General features: G+C 50.0%; 1 protein-coding gene across 2 annotated transcripts in view; it reads right to left on the bottom strand.

Moving 5' to 3' along the window:
• The window catches only part of SMCO4 (single-pass membrane protein with coiled-coil domains 4), a 61,273-nt gene that overhangs the window by 31,713 nt on the left and 2,692 nt on the right, over positions 1 to 26,868 (bottom strand). The window contains exon 1 of one of the 2 annotated variants that reach the window (XM_040630999.1): positions 5,764 to 6,498. The exons of the other annotated variant lie outside the window; for it this stretch is intronic. The gene's annotated coding sequence lies outside the window, so the exon portion shown is untranslated. Of the gene's footprint in view, positions 1 to 5,763; positions 6,499 to 26,868 lie in introns of those variants that run through there. 2 annotated transcript variants of the gene reach the window in all.

The raw sequence follows: 26,868 nt of genomic DNA, 5'->3' as shown, positions 1-26,868 counted from the left end.
GGGGGGGGGCGGCAGGAAGCACCTCCAGAGCCAAGCAGAGCCCTGCAGCGCCCCACCACAGGGATGGGGAGGCTGGCCGAGAACCAGGCCTCTTGAGCAAGTGGCTCCCCCAGGAAAACCTGGGCTACAGCAATCCAGAACACAGACCATAGAAAACAGACAAAACACAGCTAGTCAAAGTTGCTCTCAAGGAGCTCATAGTCATTACTGAGTTTAAAAAAAAAAAAAAGAAGAAGGAGGAGGAGGAGGAGGAGGAGGAGGAGGAGGAGAAGAAGAAGAAGAAGAAGAAGAAGAAGAAGAAGTAGTAGTAGTAGTAGTAGTAGTAGTAGTAGTAGTAATAGGGTAGTTGTAACTAAAACGAGAATGGTGTCCTATACAGAACTCCAATTAGAAGATCTTGGCCAGTTTCTTGAACTCAGTGGACCTCAGTTTCCTCTTCAGCAAAATGAGGAGCCTACCACCTACTTCCCAAAGTGGGTAAGAGGAGAAGTAATGCATCACAGACGTTCTGAGCACACATCTGATGTACGGCAGATACTCAACAAAAGCTGTAATTATTATCGCTGTAGTTATGATATCAGGGCCAAAGCGGGAGGCAGAGTTGCCATTGCACTCGTCTTGGCCACAGAGTCCCCAAGGTCAAACACCAAGGTTTAAAAAATCACCAGTACACAAACACGGAGAAAGAATTTGAATGGCTTTGGCCCAGGCAACACTCGCTCAACAGATGAGAGAACTGCCTTTGACCTTGGTTGGGCCTGATACCACCGGGCCTGCAGGGTCTCTCCAGTAACAGAGGAACATTGTCAAGCACAGGGAGATCCAAGTAAGAAGGAAGAGGAAAAACCAACAGCCAACACTGCTATGTCCTGTACCTTTCACACAATTTCTCTCCCCTGACTGCCACGATCAGCCCAGTTGGAGGTGGGTATGCTGTCATCACCCCCATTTTATGAACCAGGAAGCAGTCCTATGGCTGAATTGCAGAGAAATGGTGTAGCCAAGGCCTCTACCTATTGACCTGGGGGTCTAGAACTCTTTCACAAGATCACACTGCCCATCTGTACAGGGACTGGAGGGCCCGCCCCACAGATAGGGGCCAGCAACTCTTCATCCAGTTAGAACAGAACATTGGGAATCCGCTGGATTAAAACACAATTTCAAACAAACAAAAAAATAAAAAACCCACTCAAAAGATTCTGAACCATCTACAGAAATAACATGGCCAATTAAAGAAATGCTTTCTAGAAAGCTTAGATAGGAAAAAGAGAGTAAGGAATATTTTGATAGATATAGTCAATGCAGCCAAAAATGAGAGCCCGGTCTTTCTTTACCATCCATAGCTAATAGACCACCCAGTAAGCATCCACCGGCTGACAAGCCAGACCCTGCCCTCCGGACTAGGGATGAGCTGGTCCTATGTGACCCTGCGCCAGAGAGACACCTAGCGAAGAAGGAACTGTTTCTTTATAGACGTAGTAAGTGCTGTGAACTTGCAGTCCAGGGTGTCAGGGGGCAGGTCATGAAGGGTCTGACTGAATCCAAGAGGTCAGGGGAGCACATGCTGAGGTCCCAAGGGGTCTCAAATCCCATGAGACAGAAAGAGCTATAAGGCTCAAGAGGCCAGCTGGGACCAGGCTGCACAGGCCTTGCGAGGACACAGACCGTATCTCTCCCGAGAGCATGTGACCCTGCTAGAGAGAAGCATCATTCAATCTGCACCATAAGAGTTATTTATTGTGGCCACAGCTCAGAGTGAAAGTACAGATGTCTGTCGAACAGAAACTTTCCAACTTCTTTTTATCGTAACTTACAGAATAAGAAAGACACTTTATTCTGCAACCCAGTGCATATGTACGTACACATACACACACACACACACACACACACACACACAAGTGCACGTGCACACAAAGGCTATGCGTGGCAGGTCAGCCTGGCTGGTACCCTGACATTCTCTGTGACCCTCAGCCAGTTTCTCAACTTCTCTGAGCCTGTTTCCTCACCTGAAAAACAGCAATAATAATAATGATGCTTCCTGCACAGGTTGCTGTGGGGATAAATTAGTCAATATATGTAAAACCCTTAGCAACTTTAGTCCTCCTTTTCTGTAGCCTATTATTACAGTATTTCACAAAGTAAAACTCAGCCTTATTACATGCACTCCACTCTAATGGCCTCCATTCTCCCTCCTTCCTCCCTCGCTCCCTCCCTTCCTGGGCTGGTAAAGACCTCTAAATCACTTTCAGAAACCAGTAACCAGTAACTGGAGTCAGGAGCCACAGGTGGAGTTGGTGGCTCGGGCTGGGGTGGTGGCAGTGGAGAAGGAGGAGGAGACAGAACTGAGGGGACTTGGTGACTAAACAGATAGGGGGGAGGGGGAGGGAGGTGGCACAGCGGCTCTCAGGCCCCAGGCTTGATGACGGTGTCATTTCTGAGGCAGGGAAGCCTGGGGGGTGGGGGGGAGTGCGGGTGTAAGTCTGTGGTTGGACAGGAAGAGATCAGACTCATGGGTCTAGACGTTCTCTTTCCATCTAGACCTTCTGTGCCTGGAGGAGGATTTGGGTGTGTGACCAAAGAACCTTCACTGAAACACTTTGCCGAGCAGGGACCCATGCAGAGAAATTTCGCATCAGGACTGCAGACCCTAATAAAGAAGGCATTTCTGCAGACTGCGCTTGGGGAGGTGGACAGGCTTCGTGAACCAAGCAGAGCAGCCAGCGGTTGACGGAGGACTTGGGGACTTGGGGCTCCTGCCAAATGTCTTTCCTTATCTGACCAACATAAAGCACTAATCACATTTAATTAGAGTCCATCTGCCCATCTGTTTTCTCTACTAAGTGAGCCACCCCGCAGCAGGGACCACCCGGTCTCATCCATCTTTCTACTCCCCAGGCCTTCCTAGCACACTGCCCTGCCTGCTGCTTATAGTAGGTGCTTAACAAACATCTGCTGAACGAACGCCCGTGATTCCACATGATAAAACTCCCGAAAAGGCCACCTACATTGCAAGAAACTAAGATAAGGCAGAGCAAGCGGGAGGTGGGGGAGGCAGACTCTGCTAGGAGAATTCTGATCACTGACAGCCAATTGTTCACGGAGAAAATGACTCTTCAAGAAAATGTTAAACTAGAACATGCCATGGGTGTGGATCTTCGCCATCATGACCAGAAACATGAAGTGGGTCTGGGATGGAATCAGGAAGACAAAGGAAAAAATGAAACAGGGCAAAGGAGGCATAATGTGTATGTATCATCTGGCCTCTTCCAAAGATCACCCTCAATGTTTAGTTCTTTACACCACTTCTCTTGCCTCTTCTTTCCATCAGCTCTAGGCCTTCTGGCGATGCCTCCCTGCTTCCAAGCCTCTGCCATCCTCCACAGCCCAACGCCTTGCGTGTTACCTGTTTTTTCTATATGTTCGTGACTTGTTCTCCCAGGAGACAGGAACGGTGTGACACACGTACCAATCCACCGCACCCCCACCCCTGGCACAGAGGAGACCCAAGAGTGGTTGATAAATTGATTTTCATACTGATTATTTGATTTTGTCATTAAATGACAAATTCAGATTCATATTTTCTAGTCCCACCCCCTTCGGTTGCAACTGTTACTAAACTATCATTTTTAATAGTAACAGCTGCATTTATTCAGCACTTACCACATACAAGGCACAGTTAAGGACTTTAAATACATCATTTCCTATAATTCTCAATCTGCAGGGTTGGGATTATTATTCCCATTTTACAGATGACAAGATAGAGGCTCAAAGACAGGCTAGTAAGTGCCAACATGAGGATTCAAACCCAAGGCTACTTAACTTCAAAGTCAAATAAATGTGCCATCACTCTAGAATTTCAGCACGAGTTTCTCTAGCACAGAAGCGTGGGGAACAAGCCATCTGATACAGAGTCCATACTCGGTGCTCACCAAGACATAATTAGAGCTCACCTCCGAGAAAGCTTTTTTTTAGGCTTGAAAAGGCCCTACCTTATCAAGACCCACTCGCTTCCTGCCTACGAATAGCTAAGTCAGGTCAAGGTTGTTTTAATTCCGTGATTTAAAAAAAGGAACATGTGGACACCTGGGTGGCTCAGTCAGTTAAGCCTCTGACTCTTGGTTTCAGGTCGGGTCATGATCTCAGGGTCGTGAGGTCGAGCCCCTTGCTGGGCATGGAGTTGGCTTGAGATTCTCTTTCCTTTTCCCTCTGCCCCTCCCGCTCATGCTTGCACTCTCTCAAATAAATAAATAAGTCTTAAAAAAAAAAAAAGAACAGGCTAATGGCATCATTTGTTTCTAAAAGAATGTTTAAGTTAAACGAAGAAACAAACAGCATTCAGATCAATCAACTCATTAGTGTCAAGTAGTTAATAAAATAATCACAAAGCTTTTCACGGCCTCCCTGCCTCCTATGTTACGATTCCCCCAAAGTTTTCACAGATGTGTTATTTCATCTGAACATTCCAGTAAGTGTGAGCCGATTATTGCTACCATTTTACACATGAGAAAAAAGATGAGCTGAGAGCAGCTCAGTGGTGGCTGAAGACCGCAATTTCACTATTTGGGACTCTTGGTTATAAGCAACTAAACAAAGCACCTCCAATGAGCCGAGGCAAAAGAGAAACTTTACCACAGGAAGGGCGGTTGGGCATCTGTGGGCTCCCAGATGAACAGTCCCTCTCTCTGCTTCTCTCTGCCTGTGGCTTCCTCCTGCCCCCTGGCCAGCCAGCTTTCTCCTCCGGACAGGAAACCAGAGCGACCAGGGTTCCAGACCCCTGTTCCAGGCTCACCACCTCACAGGGAAAGGCTCTTGGGCCTCCATTCAAAACTTCTGAGAGATGGGCTTGACATGACATCCACTAGGCCTCTCTGCTGTCCTTAGTCCCATGCTGGGTGGCGGGTACAAAGGGACAGATGGCAGCTTCCCCAAAGACATCTCTCTGTTACATCCTCTCCATTCTCCACAGTCTGACCCCCACCCCCCAATATCTTTGATCTGGCTGAGGGGTCCAAAAGTAGTAAGCCCAGTTCTATGCTTTTCCTTTGTATTTTCCACAGAGGAGGCTGCCTAGCATTCACTTTGGTATAGGATATCCCTGTACTGGGGGCTCTGTGGAAAAGCCCCATTTTAACATCCTATTACATGGCTGCAATTACTGTCTTGGGAGTCTCTGAGACCTCCGGGCCTCACAATATATTCTGCCCTTTTACCAAAAAAAAAAAAAAAAAAAATTCAGAGAGAGCCTGACTGGCCTAGTCAAGTCAATCAACGGTCCAACAACGGCACAGGGGACCAATCAGGAAGGACACTCGGCAGGCCCCAAGAGTGGAGAGAGGAGAAGCAGCTCTCCAGGAGTGGCGTGGGGGGGGGTGCCATTTCCAAAAGAAGAGAGTTAAACAGATTAAATGTCAAAACTAAGTAGAAATCCTATACACACACTGCTAAGCCACTGCTCTTCAGACCCCAAGTCCAAGGATCTTTCTTTTTTTTACACCAGGGCTGACAGTATTTGGCCACTAAATTGTGAAGTGACAACAGAAAAGAACACTACATTACAAGGTGCTAATTGTGCAATAGAGATGTTTAGTGCAAACAGAATCAGAGAGAGATCAATGTACCCGTTTCCATCGAGTAATATCCTAAAATTAGAGACCTCCATGCCACAGTTTCATGCTAGGAGAGCTGAAAACTGTATTTCTTCATTGGTGAAAGTCAGACTAGCCCCCCCACCACCACCACCACCAACTCCCCTCAGCTCCTTACAGCTGAGTGATGACAGCCTCTCCTCAGGTCCGGGTATTCTTGCTCCTCTGTGCTGCTGGAAGGTTCATCTGGGCCCAGGTGATGACTCAAGTCCCTTCTTCTGAGAAGAGAGCAGGACTCAGAAACACAAACCCCGGCCTACGGAGATGCACCCCGCGGCCCAGGGTCCCGCGGAGACTGGAGGCGGGCACAGCCCAGCGAGTGCTCACGTCTGAGGAAGCAGGGGTGAGGAAGGGAAGTGGGCAGGGGGTACTTCCCCGGCACTGCCTCCTTAAGACGGCCACAATTCACTTAGGGTTCTTCTTTTCCTTCTTCTTAAGTTAATCAAACGCTTCTGTAGCCCTAATAGCCGGACGCTGTTCGAAGTGCTTCCCGTTCCTTGTTTTAGGGGGTGGAGGTGAGCCTTCACCAGCTTCGCCGGCTGCAAGGGGTTGTGGGACTCCTAAAAGGAATCCAGGAAATGGGATTTCTCCCCTCCTTTTCTCTGAAGTCAAACCGAAACAAGATGGCTTGAGTCAACTCTCATTTCTCTGCTTCCAGCATTTTGCGTCTCTTCCTGAGTCCACTTCATTCCCTCCATCCACAGAAACAAAATCCGTCCAGAAACTGCTCTTCAGACCCCAAGTCCGAAGTTAATTAAATTAATGAAGAGTTAATATCTACTAAGTGCTGACTGTGTGCCAAGCACTTTCTACCCCTTATCTTACCTACTCTCATAGCGATCCTGTGAGCTGAGGCCTGCTTTTCAGCCTGCTTTACAGAAGAGGGAAGAGGCTGAGAGAGAGGGGAGGCAACCCTCCGGGCCTCCGCCCCGGCAGGTCACCGGACTGGCAGCTGGGGGGTGGGGGGCGGTGACGATGGGACTGCGCCTCCCTGCTCGGGCGGCACTGAAGGCCTCACCGGAGCGCCACTCTTGTGTGGAGTCGCTAGAAAACCCCCCCTTGGCAAGAACACATGTGGGCTGCCCCTCCTTTGTTTTTTTTTTTTTTTTACTTGAGGCAAAATTTATGTAACATGAATTAACTATTTACGGTAAAGCATTGAATTCAGGGGCATTTAGGACATTCATAATGCCGTACAACTACTGCCTCTACCTAGTTCCGAAATATTTTCATCACCCCAAAAGAAAACTCGTACCGTTAGGTGGTCGATCCCCATGTTCCCTTCCCCCCGCCCCTGGCAACCACCCATGTGCTATCTCTATGGATCTGCCTACTCCGGATATTTCACATAAATGGAATCGTACTGTATTTGGCCCTTTGTGTTTGGCTTTTTCTACCTATAGCGTAATGTTTTTGAGGTGTCTTCACGTTGCAGTTCATTCCCTTCTTTGGCAGAATAACATTCCATCACACTCTGTTTATCCGTTCGTCTGTTGATGAACATTTGGGCTATTTGAATGTGGGTGCTATGAACACTGCTGCTAGGAACATCTGTAAAGATTTGAGTCCCGGCTTTCATTTCTTCCACGTATCTACCTAGAGTGGAACTGCTGGGTCCTATGGTAATTCTACATGTAACTTTCTGAAGTACCCTCTAAAATATTTTTAAAATATGAAATTCTACAAAGGAACACCAAAAGGAAACTGAAAGCAATGCAAAACCATGGGGAGATAAAAGAATTATAAAAATAAATGTTTTTCTAGTCTCACTCCATTTTTTAATAAGTTCAAATCTGGGCAGAAGGAACCCCAATAGCACACTTCCTTTTGAAACACCAAGAACACCAGGAAGAGATAATTAAGATACACAATTCTACCAAGTAATTAACAAGGGTTCCCGTGTCTCCACAATATTTTTAAGAACAAAAGCACACCCAAAAAAGGGCTCCACTGGAATCCATGTTTCCGGCTATGAGACTTTTGACCAAAGAAAACAGCTGAGAAGACCCAACATAGACCATGAACCAGGAAGGCTTTCTGTTATCGGGGAAGACTGGATTCTCTGCTCTGGCTCTCATTTTTAGTAAAACTATTTTCCTCTCTGGAAAGACATAGTCCCTAGTGACAAAAAGGCAGCACTCTTTAAAAAACAGTCTTGCCACATCATACGTCTTTGGGACAATGTGAATTAAAACAATGAGACATTACTACACACCCATTAAAACTGCCAAAATCTAGAACACTGACGATACCAAATGCTAGCGAGAATGTACAGCAATGGGAACTGGCACTCACTGCTGGTGGGAACGCAAAATAGTCTGGCCCCGGAAGACGGAAGACAGTTCAACAGTTTTCCACAAAACCAAACATACTTTCATCCTGTGATACAGCAATCACACTCTTTGGTATTTACCTAAAAGATATGAAAACTTACGTTTTTCTGCACATGGATAGTTACAGCAGCTTTATTGCCAAAACTTGGAAGCAACCAAGATGCTCTTCAGCAGGTAAATGGATAAAGAAACAGTGGTATATCCGAACCATGGAATATTGTTCAGCACTGAAAAGAAATGGTCTATCCAGCTATGGAAAGACATGGAGGAACTTAAAATGCATATTACTGCACGAAAGAAGCCAATCTGAGAAGGCCTCGTACTGTAATTACAACTCTGTGACACTGTGGAAAAGGCAAAACTATAGAGACAATAAAAAGATCAGTGGTGCCAGGGGGTGGGGGAGGGGGGAGATGAACAGGCAGGGCACAGAAGATTTTTAGGGCACTGAACATACTAGATACAGGTCACTGGTTGAATATGTCATTATGCGTTCTGTCCAAATCCTGAGAATGTACAACACCAAGAGTGAATATTAGGATAAACTACGGTCCTGATGACGTGTCAGTGTAGGTTCATCAGTTGTAACAAGTGTACCACTCTGGTGGGGGGTGTTGATAATGAGGGAGGCCATGCATGGGGGAGGGGGGCAGGGGGGCAGCGGGGAATCTCTGCACCTCCACTCACTACTGCTGTGATCCTCACACTGCTCTAAAAAAGCAAAGTCTTAATTTAAAAAGAAACCAGGTCCCTTCCCTTAAAAGAATATTTCTCATCAGCTCTAAACCATGAGCACTACATTAAGAATGACTTGCTAGAAACTTCGTCTGGGGACCGAGGGAGAGCGAGATGAGCATGAGAATCAATGCAGGACGCACACAAACCCTCTCTCCGCATCTGGTCTTCGAGCAGCTTTCACGAGGCTGACAGTCAGCAATGATGTTAACTGGGAGGACAGTGGCAAGATGGGAATGCAGAGGGACTGTACCAAAAGAGGACACATTGGCACCTTTAAATTAAGTGAAGAAGAAAGCAGTTCTCTGAAGGATATAGTCAGCTCACTGCAAATGACAAAACCGAATCTTCTGATACAAGCAAGACACCGACACGACAGGGACGGCTGGCAAATCAGGTAACAGGCAGGCGCGTTGGCAGCATTTGCTGGGCAGGTGTTCAATTAGGCAGGAAGTGGGCTGAAAACAACTCAATTAATTCATCATGCATGCCTGTCCCAGAGAACAAGGAGATAAACCTCAAATACCAGTGGCGGGCCAGAGATGAACTCCACAGCTCCACTTTTTGCACGGGCGGGGGCTAGCAAAGATTCACGTGCAAAATATAAAATAACACTGAGATCAGCTCTGGTAAGCCCTTTAAAATTCCGACTAAAGCCGAAGGCCTAAAGGAAACAAAGGGAGAAAGTAGTTTATGACAAATCGAAAACGTCATCCCCTTGTCACAAGCGGCTTTCCCTGAGCAACCTCAGGGGCGGGCACCCAAGTGCTTGGGGTGGGGAATGTGGAAAGGACAAACGCAGACGGAATTTAAAAACCAATGGTGAAGGGAAGCGATCACCCTTATTCGTAGCCTCCCCTGGGTGTGAGGCTCCGCCAAGCTGAGACTTAACTCCAGCCCACCAGGCATACTTCTGGTCTGATTCCACTAGAGAAAGCACAGAAAAGCCTGCAGTCGTTTGGCAGAGGCTAGAGAAAGGGAGATCCCCAGAGAGTATAAAACCAAGGAAAGCAAAACAAGAAAAACAAAGGTTATGAGGACCAACACCAATCGGGTAGAGGGCTACGGGTCCTTAACAGAAAGTGGGATCTCACCCCCATGCCCCCCACAGCCAGCAGCACCTCCTGAGGCCTCAGAAGAAAGAGAACACGCAGCACACAACGCAGAGCGGTTGAGCCAAAAGGAGTTTGTAGCATCGGGGCCTCTCCCTTGTTTTAGGGAAAATAATACTGAGGTCTGGCAACACACACAATCCCAGCTGTTAACACCGGCAGAGCCAGGCCTCCTGGAAGACCTTCCGCTGAGAATGTTAGTGACAACGACGACAGTGCCCACGTGCTGAAGCGTTCACAGCAAACATTCCACAAACTCGCAGGTGGTGATGGTATTATTAGCCCATTTCACAGATGGGATGCAGAGAGGTAAAGCTACTTGCCCAAAGTCACACAGCACAGGCAGATTTGTGACAACACGGATGAAGCTGGAGGATATTGTACCAAGTGAAACAAGCCAGGTGCAGAAAAATAACATACCGTCTGATCTCACTTATACATGGGATCTAAAAAAGTCAAACCATCTCCCTGCACACACAGACACCCGCTCTCTTGCAACACTCACTTCCTTTCCCTGCATGACGAGCCACAGGCGTGGACTTCTAGTTTGTTCGAGATCTACAGCCATCACAGAAGCTCCAGCAGCAGCTTCCTGCAGTGGACCCGACGTGAGTCACTCTGTCTCTCTTAATCTTCACTGTAAAAACGAAAGCAGCTGACAATGCATCAGGGGCCAAGCCCTGTGCTAGTGCCCTGACCTCGAGTTCTCTCGCCCCACCCTCACGATCCCTCTCAGGCAGGTACCCTGCTCACGTCAAGCTTGAAGACGGAGAAGGTGACGCTAAGTAGGGTTAAGGAAGTTGCCCAAAGTCACGCGCCGGGACACCTCACACCCAGAATGCAAACCCAGCTTCCTCAGACTTCAGAGCCAAACTCTGAACTATCACATGCTTGGTGTGTCTCTGATTTCTTCCTCACTCGCAAAGCACGAGAATACCCCCACCCTCACCTCCTTGTGAAGACATGCAGGATGGGTTCTGACTTCTTCTAGTCTGAAGGAAGTAGGGAGAAAGTTCTCCCATACGGACTGACTGATGGACCAGCACTGGGTTAAGGACGGGAGAACATAAAAAGAAAGAGAAAACAGACCCCTGCCCCCTCCAAGCACCTTACGATCTAACCTACAGTGCTCTAAACTATAATCCCAATCTGTCCAGGACATTTCTGAGCACGATCCACAGGCAGAAATGTATTTCCATCAGGATCCAGGGCACACACACGTCAGCCTCACCATCTGTGATGTACTGATGGTTTTTACTCTGTCCCTTTCCTTTTCTTTTCTTGATGTGTCAACCCACTAAATTGATTCTGTGACTAAGGATCATGGATGACAGCTTGAAAAGCCCTGTTCTAGAATGCCCCATTTTAGCTCTAATTAAAAAAAAAAGAAAGAAAAAGAAAAAGCTAGAAAGTTCTTCCTTAGATCTAATTTAAGTTTCTAGGGCTGTCAGGTTAATTAAATTTGTATGGCTGGATATGTCCTCGGGGCAGAGGTGGCCGTGTATCAGATTAGTGAAGGGCCAGGAATCTGGGCCTACTTGCAAGCCCATTAGCTGGGTGACTTCTCCAGATCTTGGCCTTAGGCGATAACACCACTCACATCGGGCTTATTACAAAGCACCTATCTGGTGCTGGTTTCATGTCTCTCAACAGAGGCACTGTGGGCACAGGGTGGGGAAGGGAGACAAGGCCGGTTTGTGGGACTGGACCGGGCCTGGCTGGGGCGCGACTTTCAGCCTCCCTGGCCCCTCGCAGCTCTCAGAGCCCCCTGGTGGTTCAGAGCCAACTCTGCAAAATCAACGGCTGCCACTGACAGGACAAAATGCCCCACAGCCTTCCTTCCACCATGTTCAGTGATCCCAACACCTTCAAATCTTCTATGTAGGTATCAATCGTGTTCCATATAAAGTGCAACAAGTAAGATGCCCAGGCTGTAACAGAGCAGGGGCCAAGTCCCTACCCCTGCGGAGCTTCCCATCAGGCTGTGCAAACAGGTAACTGTAACCCACTATAGCAGATGGTGTAACTGAAGTCCGGGAGCCTAAGTGGAGAGCAGTTCACACTGGAAAGTCCTGTCCTTAACCCTCTTTGCAATTCTTTTAGTAAGAAAAGCCACAGCTTGCAAATTTCTCATTTGTAATGCATTCAGATCGAGAAACTACCACCATGGCCACAACCATGCCAAGACTCACGCCCCGAAGACATCCTTGAGGGCACCCACTGCAATACTAGGACTGCCACGATTCCGGGTCTGTCTCCCCAACAGGCCTCCAGCTCCTGGAGGCCAGAAGTAAAGTGAATTGCTCCACATCACACGGCAAATATGCAGAATTAGAATCCCCAGAGATCGAAAATCACTAGTCACCTGCTTGGTTCTTCTGGAACTTGCCTATACTTGTCTAGACTCAAACTTAACAAGGAGTTGGTGGGGAGGATGGAAGGCCTCCCATGAAGTGGTCAGAAATGTAAGACTGAATCTGCTAGGTGCTTACACCGGCCTTCTAAGAGGCAAGGCCAGAAGGCGTCAAATTTAGACTTTAAGTCATCTCGGGATAATTATATAGTCACTATATGCGTGTATGCTAAAAGTACTGATGTGTCCAACATGCACAGTTAAAATACTTCTTTCTAAAATCCTGTTTTGGCATTTCTTCATTTTTTTTTAAATGGGCCTGGGCACTCGAGAGTGGCTCCATAGTTAACATGGACCTCCCAGAGCTCTGGTTCCCAGAAAATGAACCAAACGCCAGCTACCATTGCCCAAAACCAAAATGAATGGGAAAATCTTGGAACGACTCTAGATAAAATAAGGGTTCTTTATGGTTCCTTATGCTTCATCCTCTCCTCACTTTGGGGGGGGGGGAGTGCTTGCAGGACAGGTCAGTTACTAAGGCTCTGAGGTGAGGGACCGGGTGTGGGGGGGAGTTTCTCAGGCCCCTGCTTCTGGAGCTGAGACCTGTGGCAGCTCCCCATCACAGTGGGTTAAAGATAGAAAGTAATAATGCATTCATTGAGTCCCAAGTGATTTTACGTACATCATCTCATTTACATTTTTAGATATTAGTATACCCCAATACCTAGGATACAGACTCAGACAGATTAAGTAAAAAGCCAGGAAAAGGTTGGGAGGGACACCAGGATGGGCCCCGGTACTCCTGACAGGGAACCCCACCAGGAACCAGCCAGCGGGACAGCACTGGAAGAGGGGGTTCTCTCACTTCCAAAATACACCTGATTTTAAATAAACGTTTCCTCTGATGTTTTCCACAAAACTTTCAGAGAAAGCTATGGGGTGTGCTACCTAAAAGTCTCGGTCTGTGGCATCCCTTGAGAATCCCTGTCTATAAAATGGGGTGACGATGGCCTGCTGGGGATACTCAGTCAGGCAATGCCTCTGCAAAGCACCTAAACATATATATTTACATGCCGGAAAACAGAAACGACCATGGGCAGCAGCATTACTGCCAGGACTCTGTGAGTAGCTTAGAGGGAAGACACTGGAGAGAAAGACACAGAAAACACACACCCAAAGCTTGTGTTTACTCCTCAAAAATGTAGAGAAAGCGTGGAACACTGAAGACGGAGGAATATTCTAGTCAACAGCTGGTACACACCAATGAGGTGGTTACCACCTGCGGAGCTCACCATCCCGCTGCACTCACCCGAGGCCTCGGGCAAGAACACCTAGAGAAAAAGAGGGAAACAGGAAACGCCGACCAAGAGTCAAACCCAAGAATTCAAACCCAGTGACATCTGAGTGACAGCCTCACACAGAACTCCAGCTCCGCATGGAAGCTGCTTTGAGTTTTGGGGGCCTGCGTCCCCAACCCCCACAGCTGGGAGGGTGCATCCCGCCTCCGAACAGGCCCTGGAGCTGCCCCCACGCTCCCAGCCGGGGATGTCTTCCGTCCGCAGGGCTCCTGAGACCGGGGTGGTGCGGTGCTACCAGAGGCCAGACTCCGCTCAGGAGACGTTAGTGCGAGTCTCTGGCCTTGCTACTTACGCACCAGTCTGAGTGCATTCCGGCGCCACTTTGATTCTCCCTTCACCGGTGAAACAGACACAATAATGTCCATTTCTCAAGGCTGTTGTGAGGATTAAACGAGGTAAATGTACACACAAGGCTCAGCACACAGTAAATTGGCAACTGGCTGCCATTACTAATGTAAGCAGAAGCCAACTAACACTGGGTAAAAATTATTTTGGGTTTTTTAAATAAGACTATTTATTTATTTGTGAAAGAGAGCGAGCATGAGTCGGGGGCAGAGGCAGAGGCAGGAGGAGACTCCCCAGTGAGCAGGGAGCCTGACCCAGGACTCCATCCCAGCACCCTGGGATCATGACCTGAGCCGAAGACAGACGCTTCACCCACCCAGGCGCCCCCAATTAAACTGGATTTCTTAAAAGAAAAAAGGTCTCATGAAGTTAGTGAGGATCAACAATTTTCGGAAAATTCAAAGAAGCAGGGTGGGAAACAGCTATATGCCCGCGGCTTCCCGAAGGTTTTTGAAACCTCTCCACCGACGGCTCTCCTGCAGGAATAGAGAAGTGGAGTATCTCGTCACCTCCAGACTCTTCACACTTTATAAATACACCGCACAGCCGACCAGAGAGTGCGTGCTGCCAACCTCCTGGACAAACAAGTCCAACAGGATTTGATCCGGAAATTAAATGGCCATGCAGCCCAACCACGCGCGGTTCAAAATAGATACCCATGACCTACTTAGTCTTCGAGTACCGTGCTCAAAGCCAGAAACAAGTGGATGGAGAGACAGGGCCACCGACTTAGCAGACCCTGCACAGCCCCCTGGCTTTCTTGTCACATGAAACGTGCACGGAAACGGCAATGACTCACACGACTACCTTGGGGGTGGCGAGACAGAAACGCTAGTCACAGACGCCCCACTAACAGCTTCTCACCTCTGCCCAGCCCCAACAACGCACTTTCATTCATTTAGACCAAAGGCTACACCTTGAACGGCAGTTGCTTGTCAAGCTACCTATCCTCGCCCTCATACCTGTGCCCTGAGTATGGCATGTTCCCCAGAAGCAGTGGCTTTTTTGGGGAGTAAGGCCCCACCTGGTTTATCTTGAGATTGCCCCCAGGGTCCCGCACAGCATCTTAGCGTGGGGAGAACAAGCACTCCTGCCGCCGTGAGAGGCTGAGCGCCTTCCCCGCCCCCCACCAGCGTGACCTCGGGATCCCAGCCTACTCATACACTTGGCCGCTCAAGATCAGAGGATGGACAGACAGACTGGTGTCTGCTGTAGAGACAAGGAAGACAGACAAGCCCAGAGAAAGCTGCTGTGTACTTTCGACCATCACACAGGGCTACAAAATGATCTCCGACGCGACTGTTCATTTCACCGGGGAGATGTGAGTCTCGGGGAGGGCGAATCCAAGGACCTTGAGAGAGACATTCTAGAACATCTGAGAGCATCCCAACCTACAGTCCTAGGCAGACAATGCAACACGGTTCTTCCCCAGCCAAGCCACAGTGGAGGAGACAAGGTGATAGCCAAAGCGAAACCTGCTACTCTTCACCTTCAAATCCATCCTCCTCAGGCCTCCAGGGTTAGCCCCAGCCACTCCCCTCCGCCAGGGCACAGCCGAAATTCCCATCCTCGAAACTTGCCTGGCAGCACCCTAGTTCACTTAGCACTTTCCCCCACAGCATGACGTGTCATCACTTACAATCGTGGAAGGCAAGCAGAGCAAGCATTTTTACTACCCATTTAGAAAGGAGGAAACTAAGGCCAGAGCATGTCAACCACACGGTGACATAAGCAGTAAAGCACAGACCCTCCAACTCCAAGTGCAGACTGGATGAAGCCAGGTATCTGAGCTCCAAGCCACTGCTCTTTCCAGGGCGCTCCACTCTGAGCACCTTCTGGAAGAAGTCTCACACTGAATCCTCCCCGACACGGTGGGCCACACGCTTCAACCTTCATCAACCCTGGTGTCCCTCAACAGGTGGCACCTGGGTCAGCCACATGTACACTGAGCCAGGCTGACAGCCACGTGCATGACAGACACGCAGAGCCCAACCCTCGGACTTCCAGAGGAGAGATGCACATGAGCGAGCTGGCTTTCTGTAATCAAGTGCTGAGCCCGGGCAGGGTAAGTAACCATCGATCCCAACAACCACTAGCCAGAAATCCCAGAGCTCTGAGTCTCGGGGTCCTGGGTTCAAATCCTGTCTCTGGAACTACTTAATCTCTGTGACCTGAGGCAAGCAACTTTGTTTTTCTAGTTTTAGCTTCCTCGTTTATACAATTAAGAAGCTAAAAGAAAGGCATCCCACAGTGGATGTACTTAATGCCACAGAACTCTATATTTAAAAGTGGTTCCGTGAAAGGCAAATTTCAAGTTATGTGTATTCTACCACAATTTTTAAAAAAATAGGTTAACATATGTATTTTTTAAAAAAGGATCTTAGAGATTCCTAGTGAGGATTAAATAAGATAGAGTGGCAAGTTCTCACGCTGTCTATCACATATTAAATCCTAATTTATTTATGATTTACAGTAATTTTAATAGTTTTTATCATAAAGACAATACATTTAAAATTTTTCCTGTTACTCCAAACTCCAGGGATAATCTCTGAAATAAACTTATTTATAGCATTTCTCCTATGCATGGACATTTCTTAAATTTGGAATGTAAAATTTATAAAATTCTACAGTTGTGACCCATTCTTTTCTGCCTTACCAGTAACTGCAGAAAGAATTCTCACAACATCCAGAAATAAAGGGGCTTTGTTCAAGGTGGGGATGAAAAGTTGCATGAAACTTGAGACAGGAACAAGGAGCTTACATCAAACAAGTGGAGACACCTGCTTCCAGAGCCAGGCTAGACACTGATGCCAAATCCCCTGCCCCCTGTTCTTCCTTTCCGCATCGAAGTTCACCCAGAAAGTAAGCACTCCGGGGGGCTGGCCAGGCAGGCCAAAGGCCATGCGGTAGCTCCGGGGAAGCTCCACATGTGTCAGGCTCTAGGGGACAAAGAGCTCATGTTCTTGCTGCCTCGAAGGAGCTCCCTCTGTGACCAGGGGACACGGTACAGGCAAATCATCCCAGGACCCCTGCATCCGAGGGGACGGATGAGGCAGGAAGGCATCCGGGGAGGAGAGCCAAGAAGGGAGACACTCATTCCAACCATTTCATCCAACCCCCAGGTGAAAGATGAGACAAGTGAGGCCCAAGGAGGCCAAGGAGGCCAGGGATGTCCCCAAGGCCATAGCAAGGAGACCAGTCCCTCAGCAGACTGAGCTCTCAGGGCCACGGGCTGACTCGCAGCATGTTGCTGCCTGCTCGGGGCCCAGCAAAAGAGGTCAGGGCCTGCATCCAGGAGATCCTGCCCGTCAACAAGTATTTACTTACTGCGTGCTTGGGGCATGTCAGCGCAGAGATAAAGCCCCCCCACCCCCGGCCTCCCCTTTCCTGTGTCATGGAAACAGCCTGTCTGGCTCTCACTCTTAGGCAAGGCTTCTGCCTCTCGCACGGCCAGACTCCAGACTTTCTGGGGGCGCTACCTGAGTCAAAACTTCCCGTAGTGTCTGGCAGAGAAGGCTGCACCATGTAAAAGGCAGGTCCTCTCAGGAAGTGCTTTTGATGTGCTGGGAGCAGCACCCCCAGAAATAACTCTGGAGGAAGAATTACAATCTCACCAAACACCTTGTGTGTGCTTATTTTCTAGCCAAAAATAGACCTCACAACTTTGACTGTGTCTGGGCGTACGTTTTGTGTGGGGGGTGGAGGGGCGACGGGGGAAATGCGTGAGTGGTGCCCAAAGGCAACTCCTGGAATCCTACAGAAGAGCAGCTGCTCCTGGCCCTGGGGAATTCTGTTTCCATCTCTGCTCACACAGAATTCTCTTCTCAAGGGGTGCTTTCCCAGAGGGGTGACGGTGCCGGTGGCCTCCCAGCTAACCTCCCTGAGTGGGCCACTCCTGGCCCTGACCCTAGCAGGTAGAGGCAGGGAAGGGGGCCTGAGATCAGGCCCACCCACGGCCCACTTCTCTGGGGCCCTAATTACAAGCATGCCAGGCCCTTTCCTCCCAAGGCCCAAAGAGGAAATTAAATGTCAGCCAGATAAAGAGATTTCCCTTCAGCTTGGATGCCAAGAATCCGAAGTATGACTCCCCCAGCCACCCTTCAAACCGAACTGGCACAAGCCTCAGACCCTCAGGCCGTGTGTGTTGGAGACACGCCACTGCCTGGAGTTCCTCTTCAATGATATTCGGGTGGCAGGCCTCGGTGTTTGTCGGGCAGACAAGAACAACGTGGGAAACTTTGCAGGCCAGTTACAGCGTGGGGAGCAGAGACGGCTGGCCCCAGGCCCCTGGGCAAGGACATAGCTCACACGGGTTCTCCACAGGTCCTTCTGGGCAAGCCTCCCCGCCCTGTATTTTCAAGGCCAAATGCGGCCTGCTGCCCGAGGGAGCTGACTCGACTTTTTTCACAGCATAGTGACTTTATCCACAGAAGGATCTGGGGAGCTAAACACACTGAGCTCACACACTGACCTCAGCATTTTCTAAATCTGCCAGGGTGATAAACACCTTCACGGAGGCCTCGCGTGCACCAGGCAGGCCTCGGGCTAGAGGGGAATAAGCAGCTCACAGCAGGCCTGACACACACACACAAGTTTCCTGGCACCCCCGGCCTGGTCTGTCTACCTTCTCTTCCACATGCTTGTGGTTTCAGTGTGGGGAAGTGGGTGGGTCAAAGACTTCTAGAAGGACAGAGGACAGGTAAGGGCAATGGATCATGGGTCAGGAGAGCACTCACACTTAAAAAAGAAAGCACAGAGAAAGAGCTGCTCCGCTCTACACGGGTGCACGCACGCCGACCTGCAATGGCCATCTGACCCTGGAAAAGTCCCGAGATGCGCCGGTCAGTGCCAGACCTGCTTCAGTTCGTGATCACAGCCACTACGGTGGCTCCCATCCCAAGAGAGCAAAAGGCCAAAGTCCTCACAAAGACTGGCAAAGAGCTACAAGGCAGTGCTCACCTACCTCCCAGCCCGCACGCTCGCCTGACCTCACGCGCACGCGCACACAGGGCTTTGGCCATGCCGGCCCCGCGCCACCCCAGCAGGCACACACACTCACCTCAAGGCCTCTGCTGGCCCTCTACCCCACAGCCCCTTCCCCCTACTTCTCCACGAGGCGGCTCAACCACTGCCTTAGCAAGGCCTGCCTGATCAACACCGCACCACCCTACCCTCTGTCCTCCGCACGCCCCCGCTCTGCGGCAGCGATCACCACCTCACGTACAGTTCTGGGCTAAATAAACAGTGTCCCCACAAAAATCCACGTCTACCTGGAACCCCAGAACATGACCTCATTTGGAAATAGGTCTCTGTAGAAGTCCTGAGTTCAGATGAGGACACGCTGGAGTATAGTGGGCCCTAGGGCAATGACTTTGGTGTTCTTACAAGAACCCAGGAGACACAGACACAGGGAGAAGGCCACGTGCGGACCGAGGCAGAGAGCAGAGCTTAGCTGCTGTCAACGAAGAACACCGAGGGCTGCCCACAGCTGCCAGAGGCTCAGACCCCCCCTCGGCGCCCCCAGAACTGTCAGCCATCCAGTTTGTGGTGCTTTGGACAGCAGCCCCAGGAAACTCATACACAGACCACGAACTGTAACTACTGATTGTCTGTCCCCCCTCACCAGAGAATAAACCCCAGGACAATAGGATTTTAGCTTCTTTTGTTCGGTGCAAAGCGCCTGGCACACAGAAGAGGGTCTGGCGCTCAGCAGGCGCTCACTCATTATTAAATACTTCCTGAATGAATTTTGAGTGAATGAAGATAAGCTTAGAAGGGAAGCCGGGGTGCTGTACCCATCCTGCAGAGGGCAAAACTGAGGGCAAATGCTCTAACTTTGCTCAGCGACAGAGAAGCCAGGATGCGAACTGAACTGGGACCTTGTTTGTTCATTTGACAAATGACATTGAGCTCCTCTGGGTGCCAAGGGTCACGCTAGCCCTCGGGATAGCTGTCGCACGCAGTGATCACTACCTGCACGTGTGGGTGGAGGGGCAGAAAGGGTAGGCCCCAGGCTCGGCTGTCCCTCAACGAGGACTATGACCCTGGGTTCTCAGTGTCCCCATCGGCCAGCTGAAGGCTGGATTAGAAGCCAGGCTCACCTGCTCTCTAAGGGGCAGGCAAGCCTTGTTTTCATCTGTGCCACTTCTCAGACCTGTGGAGCCAAGAGGAAGTCTCTGTTCTGCTGCCCTACATTTTGGGCAGGACGTTTGGCACACTGCTTTGAAATCTCTCACACCGCAGGCCACATCTCGTTTGCGGAGTTAACTTTCACACACGCTACTCAGCCCCTTGTCACAGGCCTCTGTATCCTGCGCTCGCAAGCCACGCCTTCTGCCCAGGTCCCATCCACGTGCCTGCTGGGTGGCTCTGTGCCTCCCAGGCCCACAGACAACAAGCTCACGCACGAAGCATGGCTCCCAAGAGCGAATTTCAGCAGCAAACAAATGAGGGACTTCAAACGAACTTGCCATCATACACAAACACGCATGCACGCACACGTGTGTGGCCATCCCTCCCTGAGCGGTGCAATTACAGGTGAGCAGGGGCACGAACCAGCGCAGACATCAACGGGGGGCCAGCAACGTTAGCAATGTAACCCGGCCGAAGGTAAAAGCCCGAGCGCTGGAGCCAGGCAGGCCCGAGTTGGAGTCCCAGCCCTGCCTCACCTTGGGCTGTACTTGACTTTACCTCTCTGTACTTCAGTGAACTCGCCTCACAAGGGCCTCGGGAAGGGCCAATGGCAGACCTATGCTAAGCACCTAACACCCTGAGGTTCTCTTTTCCTGCACTTGGAAACAGGCAGTACATGGCATGTGGAGAAGGGGGGGGAGGAGTCTCAACCCCAAAGAGGAGGAGACCTGGACCCCATCTCCGCTCTGAAACAGGCAGCCATGTGACGAGGGGAAGGTACTTCACCTCTCAGGCCCTCATTCAGCCTCCTCAGAAACAAAGGGGATAAGTTGTATTAAGGAACCCCCAATCCTCAGTCTATCTAAAAAAAAAGGAAAAGGCCTTGGAGCTTTGGGGTTTCATAGCAGGAGGTCTGGTGTAAGCACAGAACATCACACCTGCTCCCTGCCCCCCGCAAAGGTTCCCTGCCAAAAACTCCTGCCCTTCTTTATTCCCATAACCCCAACTGATCCCAAGCTGGCTCTAGTCACCTACTGATCTCCTGATGCCCTTCGTTACAATCACTACACTATTCGCATTTTGATATTTGGCAAATGTAATAAGCACTCATGGATTTATAAACACTTATTAAGGAAAAGGAACACACAGCGGTTACTTACCAAGTACTTATTGCTGAGAAGTAATATGCTGAGAGCTTTACAAACATTACTCTCTATATCTTCACAACAACCCTGTGAGGTGGGTACTAATATGATTCCTGGTTTACAGATGAGGAAACTGAGGCCCAGGGAGAAAATCTAACTTTGCTTACATCACACAGCCATAAATGGCTAAGCGGAGGCTGGAACCCAGCTTGGCCTGACCCTAGAGCCTCTGCACCACCCCAGGCTGACTCCTCCATCACTCCTTCTGTCTGGCCCCCTCTGAACAGCAGGTAAAGAACAGTGTCAGCCAGTAATCCAGAGCTTCCCAAAGCCCACTGGACACTTCAGCCTGCAGGAAGGGCCCAGGTAAGCCCAATCATGGGGGCCTCTAGATGCCTCCTCTACCAGGTCAGGCCCCTGGAACACCTTCTAAAAAACCACGGCTTCTTCCCAAGGCGCCATGCTAAGAGACGAACCATCATTCCCACAACAAGACAGGACAGAGGGAGCCCATCACACAGCTGGAGGAAAAGAATCTTGCTTCACCATATTCCTATAGGCTCTTCCAGACATGAGAACGCCTGATTTTCCAGCATGCAATCTTCAAATGTTCTCCCAGTTCAGCTGTCCAGCCTCAAACCCCTGCCTCAGCAAAGCAGGACTGACTGGTCTCAAGGTGCTGCTTACACATGCTTGCCTCCACGGGGAGAGGTTCACAGAAATACTCTGGCAGGTGACACCAAAATTCAAGCGTTCTATTACAGTGCCTGGCCTCTGGGGAAAGCAGGGGGGACGTGAAACCACAAGCCTTCGCTTCCAGTGCCACGGTGACACTGCTGGTGGCAGGATGCTCATGCCACCCTGCACAGAGTGCTGGTCCTTGACAGCTTGGCCCCTTCACCCTCCAAGGTTACTACATACTTGGCCACCGAGACCCAGACACCAAATGATGAGTCTCACGGTCTCGCCAAATAATCACTGAAATGCCTACTAACCCTATTCACTTCTTTCACCCGGAAGAATGCTAATCCATAAAGCGATGGGCAGCCTCCTACACTGCTGGTAATTTAAACCGGTACAGTCCTTGAGAGCACACGGTGGGGACACCCCTGTAACAGCTTCAATGTGTAGCCCCCCGGGGCGCCCAGGCGGCTCCGTCAGTGAAGTATCCGACTCTTGATTTCGGCTCAGGTCGTGGTCTCAGGGTTGTGAGATCGAGCGTCGCGTGAGGCTCTGCATTCAGCATGGCGTCTGCTTAAGAGTCTCTCTCTCTCCCTGCTCACCCTCTCTCTCTCAAATAAATAAACAAATATGTGGGTAGGACCTCTGACACACCAATCCCACTCCTAGGTATCCACATGCAAGTGTGCATAACAACGTGTACGTATGAAGACATAATAGCAAAACCAATGAGTTGGTTTACGTGTCTATGAAAAGTGAAAAGTGGGCCAACTCATAAATTACGATATATCTATACCACAAAGTATTTTGTAGACAAATACGAGACAAATTAAGAGAGAAGAGCTACATGCGTGAAAAGATCTATAAAATACATTAGGTGAAAAGACATAATAGTGACACGGTATACAGGGTGGAATCCATTTCTGCTTACAAAAGAGACAAAACTGCATGTATTTGTGTCCAGCCGGGCGATGGACAGGTGCAGGACAGGCAACGGGCTGCTACAACTGGTTACTTCGCAGGCCCAGCAGTGGCGGGTGGGGGAGCGGTGCTGGGGGAAGGAGGAGTTGACATTTTCCGTCCTGTAGTTCCACGCTGCATGGGGGGGGGGGCGTGCAAGGGCATCGTATACTCATGTATCACCTACACTATTCCGGAGAAAAGCAACTGAACTGACAGAACAGCAACAACCACAACACAGGGTTTTGCTCTGGTGTGAAACTGCCCCGCCCGTCTGTGCAAGTTTTGGTACCACACTCCCAGGTCCTCCCAAGTTCAATTTCTAAGCCACGGAGGGCAGACTGGATTGGGAGCAACAGGGAAGAAGGGACATGTTGGGGGAGAGGGGGCCAAGAAAAACCTCTGTGAAAGTTCTATGGAAGCTGCCGATCAGCTGAACCCACCCGAGTGTGCTGGGCTCCAAACCTCACCATGCTGACACTTGCCCCCCTCACCCCCACAGGATGAAACAAGAAGAGAAAACCCAAATCTGAGAGAAGTCCCTTCTTCCAACAGCAGAGGAGAGGCGGGGAGAGCTGCTCCCAGGGAATCAAGGAAGCGTCCTGGCCAGCCTCCAGCCTCCCCACAAAGGCCCCAGGCGCCAGGCAGGGAGGACCAAGACCCGCCGCCCCCCCCCAGGCCCACTCCCCCAGTCCCTCCACTTAGGCAACCGGCCTGAGCATCTTTTCACACTCGCTACTGAAATCCAAACTGAACCAGTACAGAAATCAGATGGTTCTGCCAACAAAGCAGCAACAATGTGGGAAAAGGAGGCAGAAATCAATGGCAGCCTGGCAAAATATATATTTATTCTCTCCGCTTGCCAGCAGTGGGACTTCTGTACATTCAAGTATTGGACAAATATCTTTTTTGCTTCCTGGTAATAATTAAAACAAACATACACCCCAAACACACAGGCACAGCTAAACATGAAGCCGAAAGAAAACCAACAAGCGGGCTCTGCTCAGGGCACAGTGTGCAAGAAGCAGGCACGACAGCCAGCACCCCGGGCGGAACCGTGTTCCCATGAAACAGGTGCCGTTAGCGCGGCAGCCAAACACTGCCCAGAGCCAGGGTGCTACCCCAAGGCGCCCTCAGGGCCGTGAAAAGTGGTTGCATCCGGGAGGGAATGGGGTGACCATCAAGCAGAAAGTGGGGGAGCTGAGTCTTCTGCCGTGACTCGCAGCAGAGACAGCTGTGACTGCAGATGCCGGGAAGCGGACGTCCCAATAAAGGTAACCCCGGCCTCCTTGCGATGAGGATAAAGCCCAAATAAAGCCGGAACCTGCTCAACGGGCTCAGCCAGGCGAGAAGAAACCACCTAAAGGGCACGGGTATGACGCAGGCTGGCAGACAGAAGACGGAAGCCCAAGCAAGTGTATTCCGGAGGCTGGCACTGAAGGACGGAGAGGGCCTGAGAGCAGCAGAGTCCTGTGGTGGCAACAGAGCACCCTATGATGGGAACACGGGGACCCCACCCACCAGGACCCACCGTCTCCCCTTGCCCTGAGTTTGGTATGGCCCCCCGCCGAATCTGCACCCTTCAGGGGAGGGTGGTCTCATCTGCTCCCCGGGCTGGCCGCCTCTGTGAACTCACCCAGCACCACCCCCATTTCCCGGCCAGCCCCCCACAGGGTGACCACAAGTCACCCCGACCTTGAGGCAGATCACCTCTCAAGGAGGAGCCAGAAGTGAGGACTATACCCCCTGGTGGGTCCACGGAGTCCACCGGGGAACAGAGGGGTGCAGACTCCGCCCCGGGGAGGTTTCCTTTTTCTGGGGGCCTTCTCCCTTTGATGCTTTTCACTTGGTCTGAATGCTCGAACCAGCATTTCTGAGAACAGTGTCAGAGGAACATAAATTCCATCCTGTGAGATGCTCCTGGAAAAGTAGAAATGATAAGGCTAGGAGACGGGCAAAGGGAGGGGAAGGCACTTTCAGGCCGTACTTGGGCACCTTTCTCTAGCCTTCAAAAGAGGCCAAAGCGGCAATTTCGGGTTCTCCAGAGGCTGCTTCCAGTCTACCAAGAGTCAGCGTGGCCATCAGGACTGCAGTGGGAGGGCTGAGGAGAGACAAGCATGGCTTGGACTTGGTTCCTCCTTCTCTCAGCTCCCATATCCAAAGGGACAAAGCGCGATCCATCCTGACATGTCCCCGCTTGCTGTCACCACTGCCACGGTCCCAGCGTCTCCAGTTCAAGCCCTCATCACCCTTCCATGGTGTCAGGAACTCCAACGGACTCACTTCTCCAGTCCCAACTTCCTATCCCCACGGCCCACTCTAAGACACGGAGCTGACCCCCTCTCCCTTAATGAAAACCCCCGGCCTACAGGACAGAGTCCCACCCCGACAGAGCATGCAAGGCCCCTACCTGCGTGGGTACCGGAGTCGCACAGGTCACGGCGGACACTCACACTAACCCTTTGCTGGCTACATGGACGCACGTGTGTTCAGGGGCCCACGTCCCCAGGTGTGCATCGAGGACAGCATGATCAACCAGAGCTGCTGGGAGGATGACCTCCAATTTGTAGACAGCCTCGCTCCCCAAGAACCATGCCAGCGATGACGCTCCCTGGCCCCCGCCTGGCTCCGCAGTCTGTGCTTTGCCACCTCTTCATAATAAACGAGTAGCCATGAACTCAGGGGCGAAGAAGGCACATTAGCGATCTACACATGAAGGGTCATTGACAGAAAAATTAGGCTACCAAAATGTGAAAAAAAACAAAATTAACTCATTATCAAAATAGTGCGAGAAGAGGGAAGGAATGGGAAAAGAAGGAAAACATTACTTTGGGGAGGAAATGTTTCTAAAATATACAGCTCTATGATTTTTTGGACTTCATTTGTTTCAAAGATCATGAAGATTACATTTCAAAAGCTCACAAAGGAGACACTTCCATTTTTTTGAAAACTCTTTCTTAATTAATATCTTCAGAGAACTAAGAAGTACTTTTATAGGCTGACTGAATCTTAATAAAATTCTCTGAGAAATTCTGGCATTAGTCACAACAAACACCCTCTTGGAATTTAATTTCCTTTCCAGCATACAACTTACTATGGAAACTCATTTATGATGCCACCACAACCAGTCAAAATCTGCCTGGAGCACGAAAATGTCAAAGCCCCACAAGAGAGCCCCACAGGACGGGATGGAAACTGACCCCATGCTCAGCCAATCCTACACCTAACCGATGTTTCCCCGCACCCAACATTCTGGCTTGTACTGTCGGGTTCTGTTCTTCTATCACCTGCCCAGCCCTTAGCCCTCCTGCCCTCCCACCTTACACTGTAGCTCTTCCAATGCCTCCTTCCAGCTAGAAATGCCCCCAAACTCGGTATCTTTCTCCCTGCCCAAAAAAAACAAATAAAAAGAAGACAGGGCACAAAATGGGCAAAGGGAAACTAGCCTCACCCATCTTCAACTTTCTATCAAAGACTGTCCTTTCCAGCTTCTGGTTTTGCTGTCCCTCCTTCTAGATGATGGCAGGGCCTGGAATATTCACTGTGTGCACTGGGCATTGGGGCAGGAAGGCAAGAGCTGGAAGAATTATCCATAAGTACAAGAATGTACCATAAGAGCCTTTTTTCCCTCAAGGATAATTCCTACAGGAAGACTTAATCAATCCCATTATCCCCAGTGCATGTGGGCAAGGGGAGAGCAAGGGGTGAACGCCAATCTTCACTGAGCACCCACCATGTATCTCATTTAATAGAAGGCAGTGATCCTGATTTTACATATGAGGAAACCAGGCTCAGAGGGGCCAGGGGATGGGCTCAGGAGATACACTGAGGCCTACCAGATACCAAGACTCACGGACTCAAGCTTCCAGTATCCCCAAGTGCTTACATTAAAATACTGCCTGGGCTAGAGGACACTTCACAGTTTTACACATTGCTTTTCACATACATTATCTCATTTACTACCACAACCCTGCAGGAGAGCTAAGAATTCCTTTTCCACTATTAAAAAAAGGCTATCTGGTTTCAAAGATCATCAGTAACTTGTGCAAGCCAGTTATAACACTTAGAG

Source organism: Ursus maritimus, unplaced genomic scaffold, assembly GCF_017311325.1.
Source record: "Ursus maritimus isolate PB19 unplaced genomic scaffold, ASM1731132v1 scaffold_16, whole genome shotgun sequence".
In the NCBI taxonomy this organism is placed as follows: Eukaryota; Metazoa; Chordata; class Mammalia; order Carnivora; family Ursidae; genus Ursus; species Ursus maritimus.
This window is presented reverse-complemented; position numbering and strand designations above follow the sequence as displayed.